This window comes from Pristis pectinata, chromosome 5 (genome assembly GCF_009764475.1).
Source record: "Pristis pectinata isolate sPriPec2 chromosome 5, sPriPec2.1.pri, whole genome shotgun sequence".
Taxonomy (NCBI): domain Eukaryota; kingdom Metazoa; phylum Chordata; class Chondrichthyes; order Rhinopristiformes; family Pristidae; genus Pristis; species Pristis pectinata.
This window is the reverse complement of record NC_067409.1, coordinates 111,311,299-111,333,036: the sequence shown is the minus strand read 5'-3', so window position 1 is coordinate 111,333,036 and position 21,738 is coordinate 111,311,299.

The window sequence follows — 21,738 nt, the reverse complement described above, 5'->3', positions numbered from 1 at the left end:
TTTGCAATCCAGTTAAATGAGTCAATTGACATGTGTAATGCCGTGGCTCTTTTTGTTTACATTCTCTGAGCCATGAGACGAACTTTTATGAAGATTTATCTTCCCTTGAGGAACAGCCACAAGGTACTGAAATATAGAGTCACAGAGTCATAGAGTAATAAAGCACAGATACAGGCCCTTCGGCCCAACCAGTCTACCGGACAGTGAAAGGCCTGGATACAGTGGACGTGGAGAGGATGTTTCTGGTAGTCGGAGAGTCTGGGACCAGAGGGCACAGCCTCAGAATAGAAGGATGTCCCTTTAGAACAGAGATGAGGAGGAACTTCTTTAGCCAGAGGATGGTGAATCTGTGGAATTCATTGCCACAGACGGCTGTGGAGGCCAAGTCATTGGGTATACTTAAAGCGAAGGTTGATAGGTTCTTGATTAGTAGGGACATCAAAGTTTACGGGGAGAAGGCAGGAGAATGGGGTTGAGAGGGAAAAATAAATCAGCCATGATCGAATGGAGGAGCAGACTCAATGGGCCGAGTGGCCTAATTCTGCTCCTATGTCTTATGGTCTAATGAAGTCCATGTCGAGCACAGTGCCCACCCAGCTAGTCCCAATTTCCTGCATTTGGCCAATTCCCTCCAAGCCCCGCCCCTCCATGTACCTATCCAAGTGCTTCTTAAATGATACTGTTGTACCTGCCTCACCCACTTCCTCTGGCAGCTCGTTCCATACACTCACCACCCTCTGCGTGAAAAGGTTGCCCCTCAGGTCCCTTTTAAATCTTTCCCCTCTCACCCTAAACCTATGCCTCCTAGCTTAGGACTCCCCTACCCTGGGGAAATGTCTGTTACCATCCACCTTATCTATGCCTCTCATAATTTTATAAGGTTGCCCTTCATCCTCCTACATTCTAAGGAATAAAGACCCAGCCTGGCCAACCTCTCCCTATAACTCAGGTCCTCTAGTCCTGGGAACATCCTTGTAAATCTTTTAAACACTCTTTCTGGTTTAACCACGTCTTTCTTATAACAGGGTGACCAAAACTGTACACAGTACTCCAAGTACAGCCTCACCAACGACTTGTACAACTGCAACATAATGTCCCAACTTCTGTATTCAGTACCCTGACTGATGAAGGCCAGCATGCTAAACGCCTTTTTCACCACCCTGTCTACCTGTGATGCTGCTTTCAATGAACTGTGCACTTGTACTCCTCGGTCCCGCTGTTCCATTACACTCCCCAGTGCCCTACCATTCACAGAGTAAGCTGTTGGAAATATGCTGAAAATCTTCAAGTTCTGCTGGAGATTGTAGGACTGCTGCATCAGAATTTGGGCCGGTGGAGTGCCCATAGTGACAGGCAGAGCTTCAGGTGCAGTGACCAATGATGGAGGGTCAAGCAACTCTTTGCTTCGTTCATAGACAGGTACTGGCAGCCGAGAAATTGTCTCCAGAGTTCAACAGCATACTCATGATAGTAATTAAAGTAAAAATGTTGTGACTGTAAACACCCTCAATTCTTGCATCTCTACTGCTAGGTGAAAAAACATGGTTGACCACGGTCACCGAAGTGTGTGGTGGCAGTCCTGTGGTGAACTACAAAACCAAGAGTATGAATTGCTATGTGAACTTGAAACCTGTCTGCCTCAAAAGTCTCCTTTGGTGGAATACTTTTGGAATTGATAGCGGCTCACCAGGTTTGCACAGATGGCAGATATATTTGATCACTTCAGTCAACTAGGGACATTTAAGAGACTCTTAGATGGACACATGAATGATAGAAAAATGGGGGGCTATGTGGGAGGGAAGGGTTAGATAGATCTTAGAGCAGGATAAAATGTCAGCACATTGTGGGCCAAAGGGCCTGTACTGTGCTGTAGTGCTCCAAGTTCTATGCTCAAATAAATCAGTCTATTCAGGGAAGGGGATCCAATGTGCTTGAACTGGGAGATAAGATCACAGATTTTGGGGATGGAATACAAGTGAAAAGTACTCTCCACCAATTCTACCTGACATTGGGCCTACATTTAAAAACAAAATGACTCTGCTCACTTCATGTCAGAGGCTTCTTCTAAAATCTTAAATTTCAACAAAAAAATTATTGTTTTGTATTCTGTATTAAATAGAGTAAGTTTCAGATTTTCCAATTATCTTCTGCCATTTCCTTTTCTTGCAATATATTTGTTCCAGTCTTAACCTGTAAGGGACTCAAGTTAGCTTTTGATAATGTTTTCCCTTTTACGTAACCGTAGAAGCTCTGAAATCTCGTCTGATGTTTGCCACAAGTCTGTTCATCTGTCCCCAGTTTCTTTTTTCTTGTCAATGCCTCCGTTCTCCTGTGCTGCATTTTGAAATTTTCCCAATTTTCACGTTTACTATTTTTTTAAGCACCACTATGAGCCTTGCCCTTTAATCCAGTACTGTTATAACTTTGCTGATAGACATGGCCAGACACTTGGAAATCAGTGGGACAACAGTGATCCAATATCAGTGACCTCATCAGTCACCTCAGAATCCACAGAACCGGAGTGGAAGGTGACGAGACTGATGACGGGACTGCCAAAGAATGTAATAAAATAAAGTTTGACACAAAAAATTCTGCAGATGCTGGAATCTGGAGCAATACACAAAAAGTGCTGGAGGAACTCAGCAGTTCAGGCAGCATTCGTAGAGGGAAATAAACAGTCGACGTTTCGGGCCGAGGCCCTTCATCAGGACTGGAAAGGAAGAGGGCAGAAGCCAGAATAAGAAGGTGAGGAGAGGGGGAGGGGCACACGCAGGCAGGGGACAGGTGAGTCCAGGTGAGAGGGGGAAAGTAGGTGGGTGGGGGAGGGGGAGAAGATGCAATAAGCTGAGAGGTGATGGGTAGAAGAGGCAAAGGGCTGAAGGAGGAGGAGTCTGGTAGGAGAGGGCAGTGGACCATGAAATAAAGGATGGGGGAGGGGAGGGGAGGAGAGGAAAAAGTTTTTCAATTCTGTTCTTCTAACAATGAACCTCGGTATCTGAATTGCAATGCTTATGGTCTTGTTAACTTGTATTAGCACTTTTAATGATTTGTGAATTTGTACATTGCTCCACAATCCAATTTAGATTCTTATTACCCAAGGAACGTGTGGCTTTCTTATTGCTCCTACCAAATTGCACCAAGCTGCTTCTGATAATTGTAAGCTTGACCACACATCTTCAAAGGGCTTCACACATAAAATTATTGCAACACAATTTATCTGCATGGTGCATGATCACTTCCTGACTACACTATAGGCAGATGTCTTTCTCCAACTAGGCGCTTGTTCAGACTTACAAACAAACATATCTGTTTGCACATCAAGATGATAGATGTCACAGACAGATAGTCGGAAGAACCTACAGGCCTTTCACTCCACAGGAAGAGGACACTCAAGGCACCTTTGCAAACCAAAACATAAAGGGAAGGGTGGAAAACGAAACTCCAGTGAGCTCAGAGTTCTTTCATGTCTTGCCCTTCTTTATTGATCTGATGCAGGCATGTTCACAGATATCATGCATGTGTTAGTTCCCACCTACAAATCTACCGCGAGTATTTTCCTGTTGATCTGCTGAATGCGGAATTTGAGTAAGCACCACACACAGTCTTCCGGCCATTAACTCGATGCACTTGAATCATAGAGTCATAGAGAGATAGAGGATGGGAACAGGCCCTACAGCCCACCGAGTCTGCAGCAACCATCAACCATCCACTTTAACACTAACCCTACCCTAATTCATTTTATTCTCCCCGCATTCCCATCACATCACCCCATATTAGAAACACAGAACCATCGAACTATACAGCACAGGAAAAGGTCCTTTCATCACGGCTTGGTATGGCAACTGCTCTGACTGCAAGAAACTGCAGAGAGTTGTGGACACAGCTCAGCACATCACAGAAAACAGCCTGCCCTCCATTGAATCTGTCTACACTTCTCACCGCCTCGGTAAAGCAGCCAGCATAATCAAAGACCTCACTGGCCCCGGACATTCTTCTCTCCTCTCCCATTGGGCAGAAGATACAAAAGCCTGAAAGCATGTACCACCAGGCTCAAGGACAGCTTCTATTCCCATCGTTATAAGACTATTGTACAATGGAGAGCATTCTGACTGGTTGCATCACCACATGGTATGGAGGCTCCAATGTGCAGGATCGAAAGAGGCTGCAAAGGGTTGTAGACTCAGCCAGCTCCATCACGGGCACAACCCTCCCCACCACCAAGGACATCTCTAAGAGGTGGTGCCTCAAGAAGGCGGTATCCATCATTAAGGACCCTCACCACCCGGGACATGCCCTCTTCTCATTACTAACCATCAAGGAGGAGGTACAGGAGCTTGAAGACCCACACTCAACGATTCAGGAACAGCTTCTTTCCCTCCGCCATCAGATTCCTGAACGGTCCATGAATCCATGAACTCTACCTTATTATTCCTCTTTTGTACTATTTTATTTATTTAATTTTTGGTAACTTATAGTAATTTTTATGTCTTGCATTGTACTGCTGCTATACTGCTACACTGTACAACAAATTTCTCAACACACATCAGTGATAATAATTCTGATTCCGGTTCTGTATTCTGATTCCATAGTACGATGAGATGGACTCTTGACCTCACAATCTACCTCGTTATGACCTTGCAACTCATTGTCTACCTGCACTGCACTTCCTCTGTAACTGTAACACTTTATTCTCAACTCTGCTATTGTTTTACCTTATACTACCTCAATGCAACGTTGTAATGAATTGATCTGTATGGACGGTATGCAAGACAAGTTTTTCACTGTACCTCTGTACACGTGACAATAATAAACCAATTTACCAATTACCACCTGGTTGCACCATGATGGCTGTCCGTGCTAATCCCATTTGCCCACATTAGGCCTGTATCCCTCCATGCCTTTTATATCCAAATACCTGTCCTTTTAAACATTGTAATTACATTCACCACCTCCTCCAACAGGTTGTTCCAGACATTCCCCACTCTCTGGAAGATCTCCATTAAATTTCTTCCCTTTCACCTTAAACCTGTGCCCTCTGGCTCTAAACTCCCCTGCCCTGGGAGATAGACTCTGACGACCTACCCTATCTGTGCCTCTCATAATTTTATAAACCTCTGTAATGTCATCCCTCAGCCTGTTACGTTCCAGTGAGAATAATCCCAGCCTATCCAATCTCTCTTTATAACTACAGCCCTCCATCCCATACTGCTTATCTGATGCTATGTGCCTGTTGTGCTGCTGCAGGTAAGGTTTTTATTGCACCCGTGCACACATGGACTTGTGCATCTGACAATAAACTCCACTTTGACTTTGACATCCTAGTGGGTCCCTTCTGCACTCTCTTCATTGCTACTACCTCCTTCCTGTGGTGTGGTGACCAGAACTGTTCACAGATTCTACCACTCATCCACACCAGGGACAATTTACAGTGGTCAATTAACCTACCAACAGACACATTTTTGGGATGTAGGAGGAAAATGGAGCACCAAGAGGAAGCTCACCTGACGACAGGGAGAATGTGCAGACGCCCTACAGACAGCACAGCAGCTCAGGATCAAACCTGGGTTGTTGTTCTGAGGCAGGAGCTCTAACGCCTGCCCGAATTTCCTGAATTACTGATACTTGTCCTGAAGAAGGTTCCTGACCCGAATCGTTGACCACCTGCAGTTCTCCACGGATGCTGCCTGGCCTGCTGAGTTCCTCCAGCATCATGGTGTTGAGTTCTACAAGCTCTTACAAAGAGTAGCATGATAAGGACCAGGATTTATTGATGCTGACTGAGGAGTAAATATCGAACAGGGCATTAGGGATAACTCCTTGTTCTTCTTTGAAATAAAGTTATGGAATCTTTCACATTCGCTTAAGAGAGTAGATGGGATCTCCTGAGGAAAATGTCACCCCTCACATTCCAGATGATGTGCTCAAGCCTCTGGTGTGAGGGTCAGAGAGCCATACAGCATGGAAATAGGCCCTTTGACCCATTCTGTCTGTGCACTTTGTCAACTAGCTATTGACACTAATCTCATTGTACAAGGTTCAGCCTTCTGTGCCATGGTGTTCCTAGTGTTCTTCTAAATACTCAAACATTGCCAGAGTACCTACCTCCACCTTGGAGTATGGTCCGGATTGCAACCACCTCTGGGTGAAAAAATATTCTCCCTCAAGTCCTCTCTGAATCACCTACCCACTAACTTAAACCTTAATATTTTGATTATAGATACCGCCACACAGGGAAAAGTTTCTCATTATGAACCCTAACAAGGCACCTAATAATTTTGTATACCTCAATCAGCTTTCCTCCACCACCCCCTCAGCCTTCTATATTCCAAGCAAGGCAAGAGCAGCCTGTCCATCCTCTCCTCGTAACAGAAACGTCCCATCCCAGGCAACATCCTAGTGAATTTTCTCTGCACCGTCTCCTGTGTGTTCCTATAATGTGGTGTCCAGAACTGCATACAATACTCCAGCTGTGGTCTAACTAATGTTTTATATATTTTCTTATATTCTGTGCCCCAGCTAATTAAGACAAGTATCCGTAACGCTTTACAGCGCCAGTGACCCGGGTTCAATTCCGGCCGCTGTCTGTAAGGAATTTGTATGTTCTCCCCGTGTCTGCGTGGTCTTCCTCCAGGTGCTCCGGTTTCCTCCCACATTCCAAAGACCTACAGGTTGGGAAGTTGCGGGCATGCTATGTTGGCGCCGGAAGCATGGTGACACTTGCGGGCTGCCCCCAGAACATTCTATGCAAAAGATGCATTTCACTGTGTGTTTCGGTGTAGATGTGACTAATAAAGATATCTTATCTTACCTTATCTCATATACCTTTTAGCTACCTTATCTACTTGTACTGTTGCTTCAGGGATCCATGGACATGTACACCAAGTCCCTCTGTTCCTCAGTACTTCCTCAGACTGCACATGAAGTTTGATTCTGCACTACAAGCCTGAAAAATTTTTCATGACGTGCTTAATTAGATTTAATATCAATCATTTTGATCACAATCCTCCCTTCCAAAAGTTCACTGAATTGGCCAGGTCTTGTAGAGACATTGGAAATACTTCTTTTTAAGATCATTCAAAAAAAATGTGTATTTTTAATGGTTTTGAATTAGAGATAAGAACAAGAATAAAAATGGTCTCACCTGCAGACTGGTGGGGGTCATGTGAGCATAGAACTGGCTTCATAACCAGATGGTCACAGGTTTGGGTCCCAGGGCTGTTGGATACTTGAATTCACCTGCCATGTTGTAATGAGTTTCATCAGCTCTTGGCTGGGCTGCGAGATGGGTGCCTCACATTAACTGTGCATTCCACCAGAAGGGAGAAAACACTGGCTTGCCCATCTTGCCCTGTTACAAGAACATCTCCTGACATCCCTTAGAATTGGTGTGGCCAGCATGAAGCTTGCAGCTTGAACTGTTCTAAACTCTTGTTTAATATACCTGGACGAGCCATGGGAAACTCAAGCTGAGTTCTTGTAACCTCGGGGTTATGAGCCAGGTTGCAGAATGATGATTGTTTATTTCATATTCTCTATTACTTAATCTTGAATGGCTACGTTTTATTGTTTATGAGAAAACCTATATGTTTCATAGGCTTTGATTGTACAATTGCAGTTCAATCATTAATTCACATAATTTTTTTAATTTTCTCTTTGGTTAATTACTCGAAAGGCTTTTCCTTATTTTAAAGCATCTGATACACTGTTCCTGATCTCCCCCGCTCCCATCCACCCCCACCACTGTTCCGCCCTCACCCTTCAAATCCTTCAGCCACCACAACAGTTTCTTTCTTGTATCACAGCCCCAGTGCTGCTGTTTAAAAATCTGCAGCCTCCGTTTAAAGCCATATTGTTACTGCAGGTGGGCTACACCTGCTGGGCTTGAAGGAGCGGAGATATTCCTTTCTCTAAGCAAGGAAAAAATTAGTCATTTGGAGAAGATTAAATATAGATTCTGCAAAAAAGGCTAGAAATGCAGAAAGTTGCCAAAGAACTTCTTCATCAAAATGCAAAAGAAAAGTTATAAAATAAATCAAAACCAGGAATAAAAAGGACTCTGCGAGCATGAAATGAAAGGAAAAAAGTAAAGATAATACTAGATTAAATCAGACAAAACGATAGGGATTGTGAAAACGGTATTTGTCCAAATAAATCTACATTTTTCAGATGACAAGCAAATCAATGGATCAGATGCTGTTCAATTAATCTCTGTTCAACTAATACTCAATTAATCTCTGAAAGAAAAACCCTCATCAGCCTTTCTATTATTTGGCACCCCAATAGACCCAGTCAGATTACCCTTGATCCTACTGGTTCTATAGAGGTAAGCACTTTGTTTTAATAACATTTCCTTTCTGTTTACAGTTGTGTTCTGTACATATAAAAAAAATTGCTAAGGGGTCCACAAATGATGTCAGGACCCTATTTTATCTAATGCCCTTTTCCACGCACTGGCCCTGCATGTGTCTTTTTTTGTCAGCACGCTGGTTCTGAGCAGTAGTGGCACTTTTTGTGTGATAGGCACTTTGGAGTTGGGACTTGCTGCCATCGGTATTGGTATTGATATTGGTTTATTATTGGCACTTGTACTGAGGTACAGTGAAAAACTTGTCTTGCATACCGATCATACCAGGTCACTTCATTACACAGTGCAGTTACATCGAGTTAGTACAGAGTGCATTGAGGTAGTACAGGTAAAAACAATAACAGTACAGAGTAAAGTGTCACAACTACAGAGAAAGTGCAGTCCAATAAGGTGCAAGGTCACAACAAGGTAGATCGTGAGGTCAGAGTCCATCTCATCGTATAAAGGAACCGTTCAATAGTCCTATCACAGTGGGATAGAAGCTATCCTTAAGCCTGGTGGTACGTGCCCTCAGGCTCCTGTATCTTCTACCTGATGGAAGAGGAGAGGAGAGAGAATGACCCGGAGTGCCACTCAAGTGGAAGCCAGATACCCATCTTCATCAGTAACATTAGCCACTGGCTTCCATTCCCTGACTGTTGGAACTGATTCTACCATATTGAAGCAGTTGTCATGTGGAATGTTAGATCCCAAACTACCTTTAACTCTTCAAAGGTTGCCAGCATGTAAGACTCACAGAGCTCACAACAACACACAAAATGCTTCTTAAATTATCTAGATATCCAATTTTGAGTAGTTTGGTATTTAAACGTTTGTACTATATATTATATATTTTTATATTGACGTTTCTATTTGAATTTTATTTTATGAATCTTTTTGGTATGTGGCTTAACATTTTGACAGGTTATCAAGGCATTCTCATACAATAACCCACAAGAGGGCACTCATAACTTATTCAGAACTAACCTGTCGCTGCATCCTTTACGTTGTACATTGTTTTGTCTTATTAATGTTACAAATTTATAGACACAGAAACAAATATAAGGACAAAGAATGGCAAATAGACACAGATATATCGACAGATACAAGGGGAGCACAGACACACCCAGAAAGATACAAAGAGATAATGTGAAGCATTTTTCTTTTCTTTTAATCTGTATTTTTTGCCATTCTATAAGCGTAAAGATCCAGAAATGCTTTTTCTGGGATTACAAAAATTCCCTCTTTTGTTTCACGGATGGTTACCCATGACGGGTGTAATGTGGATTTATTCTGTGCTTCAGATAATGGACCTGTACGTGCCTAATTTGATAAATGTAATCCAGAGCCATGCATTTTACGAAGAGACTTTGCAGATCGACCGACTCCTTTTGACTGTGCCCGCCCCATCTTTTGTTGTGGATTTCCTGCCTCTCAATGCATTGCTTCCCATTCAATGTGCTTCTCTCGACAGTTGGCACTGTTCCCTTCTGGTGGCACAGGCTCACCAAAGTCATTTATGAGGCGAGGCAATCCCCCGCTGAGACGAAATGACACATTTTGAAGCTGAACATGAACATGTATTTAAATCAGCTTGTGTATTTAACATTCTTACAAAATTCCCATTTTTAATGTGCCATTGAAGGTAACAGCTTTAGTATTCAAATTTAAAAGTAAACTGATAACACGAAAGAAAATATTGCACATTTGAAATGTGCATCTTCACCAGCAGTCACAGATTTAAAAAGCTCAGCTTGGTCTTCTGACAGTCTGTACCCTCCAGCACAATCACCTGCCTTGTGTTGATGGGTTAAATCGGACAGAAACCAAACTGATGGGTGAGAATAGTTGGGGCATGTGCTCGACTTCGGCCTTTTCACTTCATGTGGTGGATCTGCAGCAGGCGGTTAAAGTTATAGCAATACTGCTGAGTTCGTTAAGATTGGCTGCTGTTCTTACGTGCTTGTTTAAAGCTATAATTTGGAGACAGATTCAGCACAAGGCAGAAGAGAGGAGAGAGTAGCTGGTGATATTCAGCTGGTCAAATTGGCTGTGTTCAATGAGAGACAAATTAATGCTTCAGGTCGATGACAACCCAGTTTAGGGTTGAGTGTGGATTGCACAATCTCAGACGAGGAGTTTAACCAATCCCCTATCTGATTTCACGGGTGGATTAAAAGATCCCTTGGCGCTATTTCAAAGAGCAGGAGAAATGTCCGTGTTTTGAGACAAATACTTATTCCTGAATCAACATCACAAATCAAGTAATCTGATCATCATCACGTTGCTGCTGGTAAGCGCTTACTGCACGTTCATTGGCCACTGCATTTTCTACATATAAAGATGATGCTTTAGAAGTATTTCATTGACTGCAGAATGATTTTGGATGTCCCGTATTAATGAAAGTGACAGAAATACTGTTTCTTTTTAATGACTTTTATCATTCTGTTAATGACTGATTCCAAGACAGTTTCTGCTGATTTGTCAGATCTGTCAGTTGCTAACTCCACCGCATAGATCAGCCACAGTTTAAGTCCCGTAGTTATCACTCTCAGATTTTGTTTACAGTAGCTACAGCTTTGATATTTCCTTTGTAACACTGCTATTTGCAACTGAACTAGGCCTTCATAAGGCATTTAAAGGTGCAAGTCTCCAACATGCAAATATACTGCTGATTACAAGATAGAGGATCAGTGACCTTTCACCCCCTTGTTTGACTGCACTGCACTTTCTCTGGAGCTGTAACACTTTATTCTGCATTCTATATTGTTTTACCTTGTACTACCTCAACACATTGTTGTGATGAATTGATCTGTATGAATGGTATGCAAGACAAGCTTTCCACTGTACAAACCAATTCCAATAATTGTATTGAATGGTGGAGCAGGTTCAAAGTACCAAATGGCCTATTTCTGCTCCTATGTTTCCACGGCTATAGCCAAGTTTTATAATTTTCATGAGATACTTGCTCTTTAATTTCGAGCTTAACATACATGTCTGCATGCTTGTCGTGACATATGTTTCATTTTTCAATATGACTAGAGATTGTGACCTCCAGCTGCAAAGTAAACAGTATGTAATTATTACTCATCCTTCAGCTGGTCTGTGGCTCTTGCACTGAGACATTTAGAAGGAGCTACAAAGAAAGACAAATCTTAAGCAAATTCTATATTCTTTAGATCTGATATTGTTGCAGCCATACTGACCTTATAAATAAATCTATTGAAGAAAACTGCTTTGTGTTTATGTCATTTAATGCTGTTTACAACTATATTTTTTGTTTGCAAACAAATACAGCATTAAGAAGCCTTCCCTGCTTTTATTGTGAGATCCAGGTTCTGTACCAGCAAAAAAGATTAGATTGATTATTTCCATTCACAATGAATACGTCCTATGTGATGGTGCCTTGAACTTAGTTGAGAATTAAACATTATAGTTTTGGTAACAGTCAACAACTGAAAGTAGTCACTTCTCTGCAGGAGACCTGCAACTGTCCAATGATATTAGAGAATCAGCTTCTGCAGTGTTTTGCCTTTGGATACTACAAAAGCTGTCGCATGGGTTGAACCATTAGCCAAGTAATCAGAGCTCCTTGTCCTCTTGTGTTTTTATTAACCAATAAGAATCAGTGGATCAGTTACCATTAACTAAATTTCAGTTAACAATAATAAATTATTGACCACAGAAAAGAACTCACTAACTCACTAAAAGCACCCATCAATGGTATCCAATGGTATACTTAGTTTAGAATTGAAGAGAACTTAATTTTGGAAACTGAGTACAATGCACTGTCATTAATTTTTGCACTTTGGGGACTATATATTTTTACACTGGTATTCTTTTCTGATTTTCTTGTTTCTCAGTGAGGCAGAAGATACAAAAGCCTGAAAACACGTACCACCAGGCTCAAGGACGGCTTCTATCCCGCTGTTATAAGACTATTTTGAATGGTCCCCTAGTATGATAAGATGGACTCTTGACCTCACAATCTACCTCGTTGTGACCTTGCACCTTATTGACTACCTGCACTGCACTTTCTCTGTAACTGTAACACTTTATTCTGCATTCTGTTGTTGTTTTCCCTTGTACTACCTCAATGCACTGTTGTAATGAAATGATCTGTATAGATGGCATACAAGTTTTTCACTGTACCTCGGTACATGTGACAATAATAAACCAATTTATCAATTTATTGGCTCGTTGAAAGAAGATAGACTCAAGTAAGGTCCTGGTGAAGGGAGGTATAAGTAACGAGGAGCTCTGTCTCACCATCTATCTTTTCTGATTTGGAAAAAATTGTGGGTTGAGAGGAAAGGGGGATGTGAGAAAACAGACTGGATATCACCATCTTCAGTGATCCCAGCACTATCACTGGCCACAGACTTTGCGAAGGCAGCTTCAACAATGACGATACTCTTTTCTCTCAGTTGTGACTGATGGGAACAGAGTTATATACTACCAGACCATTGATGCTCAAGGCTAGAGGCAAGTGTGTAAGAGACTATATTGTAACATTTCAGGATGACGTCCCTACCAAGATAGATGGGAAGTTATGATGGCCCTTAGTAAAACACTGGTTCAGCCACATAGGAGAATTGCGTCCAGTTTTAGGAAAGATGCAGAGGCCTTAGAGACAATGCAGAAAAGAGTTACCAAAATGATTCCAGGGATGAGGGGTATTAGTTATGTTCTGAGAATATGGGCTTCTTCTCAGAACAGTGGAAGTTGCAAAGGGACCTGATAGAGAAATTTAGGCTCATGAGAGGTATTATCAGATTAGGAAGAGAGAAATGGTTTCCATTGGCAGAGGGATCAAGAATTAGGAGACAAAGAACGCATGGTGATGGGAAACTAACTCCACAAGGAAACATCTTTTTCTAAAGTGAGTGGATAGGGTTTGGAAAACATTGCCAAAGTTAGAAGAGGAGGCAGGTTCAATTGTAGCATTCAACAGGAAGCTGGATAAGGACCTGAAAGGAAAAATAGGTCCAGGGGAAGAGGAAGGGGATGGGATCAGCAGCATTGCTCTTCTATAGAGCAGTAAAAACTTGACAGGCCAATGGCCTCCTTCCGTTCTGTAATTCTAAATCGTGTGTCTAAGTTTTGGGATACAGCTAAGTATGTGAGACTCTGGTAGAGCATATAAATGTAAGGTAGAAGTCATGATTCCAAGTGTATAGGCTTAAGTGAGTAATAAGTTAGGATTTCTTTATTAGTCACATGTATGTCAAAACACACAGTGAGATGCATCTTTTGCATAAAGTGTTCTGGGGGCAGCCCCCAAGTGCCGCCACACTTCTGGCGCCAACATAGCATGCCCACAACTTCCTAACCCGTACGTCTTTGGAATGTGGGAGGAAACCAGAGCACCCGGAGGAAACGCACGCAGACAGAGGGAGAACGTACAAACTCCTTACAGGCAGTGGCCGGTATTGAACCTGGGTCGCTGGCGCTGTAAAACGTTATGCTAACCGCTACACTACTGTGCCTGCCAGGTGTAAATTGGTAAATTGGTTTATTATTGTCATGTGTGCTGAGGTTCAGTGAAAAACTTGTCTTGCATACCGTCCATACAGATCAATTCATTACAACAGTGCATTGAGGTAGTACAAGGTAAAACAATAGCAGAATGCAGAATAAAGTGTTACAGTTACAGAGAGAAAGTGCAGTGCAGGTAGACAGCGTGTGCGCATACGAGAGGCAAGAGGTGTGAGATGGTGTTTCAACATACCTACAAATACTGTTGCATGGGTGATATTATTAAACTTTCTCAGCCCTGCATTCAGGTGTTGGATGTCTCAACCCTTTCATTGGCTTCCACTTACTACTGATGCTTCTGGAGCTGTTGTGTGTAGAGAGGACCTACACCTCCAGCCCCGCTCACCTTGTTGTCCAAGGCATCCAAGCCTGTGCCAGAAAATTGGAGTGCCCATATTCTGCCCTGCTTTTGACATACCTTCTCAAACTTTTGAAACAGGTGCCGGCAGTGGTTGGTAGCAATAAACACACCCACCCCCCCATTAGGAGGTGCAATAATGGCCAATGAGCTTCAGTTGATGCCAGTCACTCATTAAGTTGAACCTGTGGATATGGCTACAATCATCATAATGAATTGAACTTTAGGAGACACTGGGTCAAGTTAGTAAGAGATTTTCTTGCACTCTGATTCCAGAACCTTCTCCATTTTCTCCTCCTCATCTGATATATTAAAATTAATTTTTTTTATAAAATTCTGAACACTGGAATCTTTGGTAAACCCTAACCAATCCCTTCTGTTTTAGAACATAGCAAGTTTATCTTCCTACTGATGTTTCATCTTTGATTACGGGATCATTTATTTCTTATCATTACTAATCACTGCAAGCATTGCTTCAGATCTACAAAGTAAGAAATTATGCTAAACCACCATCTCTTCTGTTCTTTTCAATACTGTTTAGTTAGTTCACAGAGGTAATCTTAGATCACCATTTCCCAAGCCAATAATCAGTAGGAAGGAAGTTCAGGTGCTCTATAAAACCGACCGGCAATCTGTGAAACTTGGGGTTTGGCTGTAAACAACAGTGGTACTCTATTTCTCTGATTCTGCACCTCAGATGTGCCAAGTTTCATAGGCCAGCAAGTTATACTGTATGTGTCTAACCACAAGCAAGCTACCTCTTTCCTTATGGTACCCAGGAAATACACTAATTCTTGATATTAAAAGTTCAAAATAGTGAACAGCGTAAGACAAGATGACATAACCAGGCATAACCAGATATATGAGGATCAGCTTAAGGCCCTGAGGCAGCTGGTTATACTTGTGTTGTTCCTCTTTTGCCCTCACTATGGCTTTAAAATAATGCATGGGTCTGTTGTGAAAACGAGCAGGAGCTTTCTCTTCATCCCCTGGTCAATATATATCTTTCATCTAAGAGTAACAGCTTCAAGGGGCGGTGCCTCAAAAAGGCAGCATCTGGGACATGCCCTCTTTTCATTACTACCCTTAGGGAGGAGGTATAGGAGCCTGAAGACCCCCACTCAGTGATTCAGGAACAGCTTCTTCCCCTCCACCATCAGATTTCTGAACGGTCCATGAACCCATGGACACTACCTCGTTATTCCTCTTTTGTGCACCTTTTTAATTTTGTAATTTATGGTAATTTTTATGTCTTTGCACTGTACTGCTGCGGCAAAACAACACATTTCTGATTACCTGATTATGTTATTTGATGAAGCTCTTGATGGGTAAATTTGCTGGCCCATTTGCTACATTATGGCAGTGACTATATTTCAAAGTACTTCATTGGCTGTAGTTCACTTTGTGATGTTCAGAGATCAGTGAAGGGGATATACGAATGCACGCCTCAGATAAAAGGAAGTTCTCACTGGGTGCCCATGTCCCTGTATCGTGATGAAGCAAAATATTGATAGTATCACAACAAGGTGACAAAATTCCTTCTGACCGGCTAAGCTATTAAAGACAGAATAAATAATACAAAAGCATAGAATCAGTACCTTCCCTCAAGGTGAGCAAATAAAGGCAAAGGCTAATCTAACATTAAGATAAGATATCTTTATTAGTCACACATACATCGTTATGCTAACCGCTACACTACCGTGCCAGTAAAGACCAAGAGGTCATTGAATTGGCTACCATTTTTGGTCGTTAGTTGATGTCAGCCAGTTATAGAGGAAAGGCAACACATTTGGCTTTCTTGACTAAGGTGGAGACAAGTCAAATCTTTATTTCTGTCCCCTAACCACACTGGGCAGTGCATGTGAGATGTGTACACTTGCTCTCAGCTATGATGCTTCCTGTTCAGTGACAGCTGAACTATGCAACAGACTGATTCAGATTAGAAAGGCCTGTAATGAGTTCAACTAATAGGACTTCTCATACTCAGACTCTTCTGTCATATGCAACTTTCTCTTTTGTATGGACACACAGAATCAGCAGAGGAGTTGCTGAAAGTTGATCTTCCACCACCAGAATAGGAAACGTTGGCTGTTTAACACGTAACTTGTGCTTGGCTGAATAACATTCATATTGCAGGATCTCCACAGCAGTATGAGTCTCACACGTGGAACAAAAGTGCCTAAATAGTCACTGCGATAATTGCTGGGTCATGTCTGTGACTTGTCTGCTGGTAGCTTAGAACACATTCTTCAAGTCTTTCTGTATCTTTGACAATGATCCAATTGCTGTCAAGTTGCCTGGTCTCAACATAATTCCCTCCAGCACTATTGTTGAACCAAAATAATTTACCACTTCCAAAATTTAGAAAAAAGGAATCTTCATAATTCCAATGCAAGAGATGGAAAGCTATGTTTTAGTTAGAACTGAAGCAGGTGTTAATTTTTATGTACGGTGCTGATCACAACTTGAGACACTCTTACTTTTCTTAAAGGCTCTAAAAGCTTCAAAGGCACAATTCTCTGCGCATACAAATCAATAGCTCCCACCTCTTGTCAGTGACATCTTCCTCTGTTGACTTCCTCAGTCTTGATGATCTCAGCTGGCAAAGACTGCTGGAACATTTCTAGGAATGGGAGGGGCCAAATCTGTGAGTTGTAGCCCAAGATTTGGACCCTGTGGGAGGAAGGACACTTATCTGCAACATATTTATGCACTATTTAATGATCCTGCTTCGTTCAACCATGAAGTAAGTAACCAGAATGCAAACTGTAGCCACAGTAAAGTGCAATGATACCATAAACAAAAATAATAAACCTTAGCTCTAAACATTAGATTTTATTTTTGCTCATATGTCCCTTTTGTTAAAAATGCTTACTGAAAGTAGACAGTCCCCTGTCTACCCCCCGACCCCCCCCCCCCCACCCCCAGTCCACCCCATCTAGAAGAGACCTGGTGAGACTCTCCCCATTCCTTCCTCCCCCTGATTCTATGGCTTCAGATGACAGATTTGGTCTCTTGCTGTTTACCTGCCTGCCTCCCAGAGGTTCTGTCCTTTGCCCGACACGGATCATCACAATACCTAAGGTGCGTAAAGAAGCATTGTACAAAAACCCCGCCTTGTGGAACGCTGGAAACATCAGACATCTGTGCACAGCATGGCTTAATTGGGGGGGAAAGTGACCATTTCATTTTAAACCGAGAATGACAACTGCAGAACCATGTCTGTTTTTACTTGTCATAATTGGCCTAATTTTGGAGATGATATTCTTCAGACTGGAATAGCTGTTTCATTTTACTTAATTCCAAGACAATGTGTGCAATAATCCAAAATAATGATGACAGAATTAGCTTCTGGTCATGTGACCAGGTAGGCAGCATCGTTTGGCATGTCACACAATCTTTTGCTGGTAACATTCTGGCATTAGGTACATTTTACCTCTTAAAAAGGAACTCCAGAAAATATGTGTGTGATCTTGATGTGATGACAGTAACCTTATTAATATGAATGTGCAAAGTGAAGACTTGAAATTTATTTTACGAGCTACTATATAAATAACTATAAAAGTAGTGGAAATGGGGCATTCTGGCTTTGGAGATGAGCAATGACGGAAAAACATCAACCTTATAAATCAATTGTGGAAGGTGCACATCTGTGGGATAAGTCTAGAATCCTGAAAACCCTCAAAATCAATTTTCTGGTTTAAAATCTTCTAGAAACAATATACATAAAGATGGCTAGCATTCTTATGAGGAAAGGTTGAGAGAGCTAGGGCTTTTCTCTTTGGAGTGACGCAGGATGAGACGCGACTTGATAGAGGTGTATAAGATTATGAGAGGCATAGATAGAGTGGACAGCCAGCACCTTTTCCCCAGGGTGGCGATGGCCAATACCAGAGGACATCCATTTAAGGTCAGAGGAGGAAGGTTCAGGGAAGATGTCGGAGGTAGGTTCTCTACACAGAGAGTGGTGGGTGTGTGGAATGCACTGCTGGGGGTGGTGGTAGAGGCTGATACAACAGGGACATTTAAAAGGCTCTCAGATAGGCACATGGAAGTAAGAGAAATGGAGGGATATGGGCTGTGCAGGAGGGAGGGGTTAGATTGATCATGGAGGAGGTGCTCATATAATTCAGCATGACATTGTGGGCTGAAGGGCCCGTACTGTGCTGTACTGTTCTATGTTCTATTCTAAAATCTGCTATAATTCTGTAGTGTATCTCTTTTGATTTGGGTATTTAAAAACTAAATAACCAAGTATCTTTTTTTTAATTTCATGAGTAGGATTTCTAATTTAAACTTGGCTTGTTCAAGAATTCCTTAAGGATAAAGGCAGCAGAAGTCCTTTTACTGGCTTCCAATTCCATTTGTTCAGTTAACTTTAGTTCTGTGGAATGTCGATTCCTTACTTTATGGAACGGAGATTTAGAGATGAGCTTCATCCACAAAATGGGAAACGGGGAATCCAAAGAAGGACTGAACGAAAAGGAAGAATTAAAGAATGAACTGCTATTGTTGACTCAATGGAAATTCAAACTTCAGGCAGTGCTTCATTGCACACAACAATACTCAGCTCTCTGGAATGACTTCCAATGGGAAGTGTTAGATAATTAACCTGCTGTTAGCAAGTTGCCTTGTTTGGACCAGCAATCAGATCGGGCAATGTTGGGGAAGATTTGAGCCCGCAAAAACTGCAAGCTTAAAGTCAAAGCAATAACACACATCCAAATATTGCATTATGTAAGTGCTCATAATATTGCGTGACAGGAATGTCTTTTGACCTTTCAAAAGTTACATATTTTCACCATGGAAACCTGAACACAATCAGTTGGGAGTTAGGTGTGACCAGATCGAAAATAAATGACCCAACACACAAATGTTTTTTTTAACCTTATTTACCCACTGTAACCCCCAAGAGTTCTCTGCAATGACACTTCTGTAGAATTTACATAGGGCAAGTGTCTGTGATCCATGAATCTCCCATCACCTTCCTGCAAATGATAGAATACATTTTAACCATCAATCCAAAAACCCACGGGATCATATCAACCACTTGAGTACAAACATTCAGGCAAAGTTTGAGGGAATCCAATTCGTTCCCAATCTTTTGTGTTGAGCTTGTATTTTAAGCAATGCTTTAGGTAATAAATATTAATCAAATTAATTCCACCCTTGAAGAAGGCAAAACCTCCTCCTAATCTTTCTGCATTTCATTTAAAGAAAAGCAATAAAGAATGCATTGCCGTGAAGACGAAAAGATGAGTTTACAGGGCGCCGAAAGTGTTCCTGACCCAAAAATAAACTGACTTTTGTTTTAGTAAATAATTACAACAAATCGTTACATCGGATACAACTGGAAGTTGGGTCCGATGCACGGAAAGTTTACATTTATGGAGAGAGAGAGTAACGTGGTTATCACGGGATCCCACTCACCGTGTACTGAATGGCATTTGTTGAGTGCGCTGGGCCTGTACAGCATCTGTCGTTATCAAGTGATTCCTTCACTGTGTTGGGATGGCGCGGGGGAGCCTTGTCTGATAAAGATGCAGAATTTAGAGCGCCTGATACTACCATAAATGAAGATATTATTTAATGTAATTAGTAAATCGTTAGTCCTTTTTCTAATAACGCTGGACTACGCCTTCTGTCCAGCTAAATATTTAATTCCCCGAACCGTTTACTAAATAATCATTTGATACTTAGTTGGGCGCATCGAATTACAATTAATTTGAAACGTATGTTTTGGAATATATTTTAATTGAAATTATGAAAAATGAAATCTGATGTTAAGTGCAATAACCGTCTTACACTGTAAATGTAAGCTGGAAATCGAACCTGCGGAGAGCAAACGAAATTAAGGATCCCGGTGCAAATAGTTTAGAATAGTTTCCAGTGCAGACACGGCTGTCTCATGTTTTTTTTTAACGCACTCAAGTTACAGAGATGATTCATTTTTAATTTTCGTTGCGTTGTTCAGAATCAAAAAGACATGCAAAAGTTCCTGGATGAAATATAGTTTCAATATTGCTCTCAGTGCATCAATACTTGAGCCGGTTCTGCAGATGATACTAGAATTTACAGGTTTGTAACTAAAAAGCGCTGGAATTTATCTGGAATTAAAATATCTATGGATGCGTTCATGTTTGTCGAACAAGCCAGATATTCTGTTTAATTTTATTTTAATCAAATTTCAGTTAAAATCTCAAAACAGGATTAGTCATAAATTATTGCAACGACATCGAGGTGTGCAACCCTGCAGATGTCAGGTTTCAGGGAAAAAAACGTCTCCGCCGCGATTCAGCTAAATAAAGCGGTTCTCCTAAATAAGCACAGGCACATTTTCAAGAAACGCGCTTTAGTTTGGAAAAAGAATTGCAGATAAACTTCAGAAATAGAATCGAGATCAGTATCTTTATTGGCAAAAGTTTAAAGTGTCAAATCTGCCCATCAGTGTTAATGAACGCGCTGCTGTTTGCGTTTCGTATCTGCGGGCGTTGTTTCCGTGACGCAGCCTGTACGCGAGCCATGTCCACCAGCTCCCCCAAATAACGCTCTAGTAAACGGTGCTTCGGTTAAAAATCAAAACAAAACAAAATATCCGAGTGACGTTCAAACTAGATTGATCGCAAGATCACAGAAACACTCAGGTATATGTGAATGGTAATCCAGCAATCGAAATAAACCGCAATTCTCTGCATAATATTAAATAATAACCCACTCACTTCCCAAAATCTAATGCTCGAAGTCACGGTGGTAAATACAGGCTCTCGGTTGACAGCATAAAAATGACTCTGTCCTTATAACAATATCTGCCAATATCGGCTACATCAGGCTCCGCTGCAGGTTCCCAGCACTTTAAACATGCGGAGTGATCTGTGATTGCCAGCGGGTTCAACCCAAAGAATCAGACATCAGGACAGGTCTTCACCTCACATACGTGAGATCACAGTGGGTAAATCGGATGGTTTGCAGGCAGGGACGGGATTGTCTCTGGGCGGGCACACACACACACACACACACACACAGCCCTGCTACAACTTTTTCCAAAATAATTTTTCAAATGATGCGAAACGTGTTAACAGGTATTAACAAAAAATATTAACAGGTCTCAGGCGATCGAGCTTGATCGATTGGAGAAGGGTTATTTCATTCATAAAACTAGCATTGGTATTACGAAGTGATTACATTATAGTAAAACATTCATAAAGGAACTACAATCAATTCACCCAACAGCTCCTAAAATCTAATGAAGACTTCTCAATGTCTATTTAATTCAACATCTAAATGCGGTGTTGCTTTCAGGGTGAGCTTGGAGTCCGCTATTGTATCTTTTAACCTTGCATTTAAATATGCTACAGGGATATCGACCACAAGCAAAAGCGCCCAACTCTGTGAAAAAGCTGCGACCGAGTTAATGAGTGCCACCGAATCCGTTGAACTCCTGCCTCGCTCGGTGACATGGCCCGCTCATTAGGTCGCTCCCGCTTCCCCCTCGTGTCAG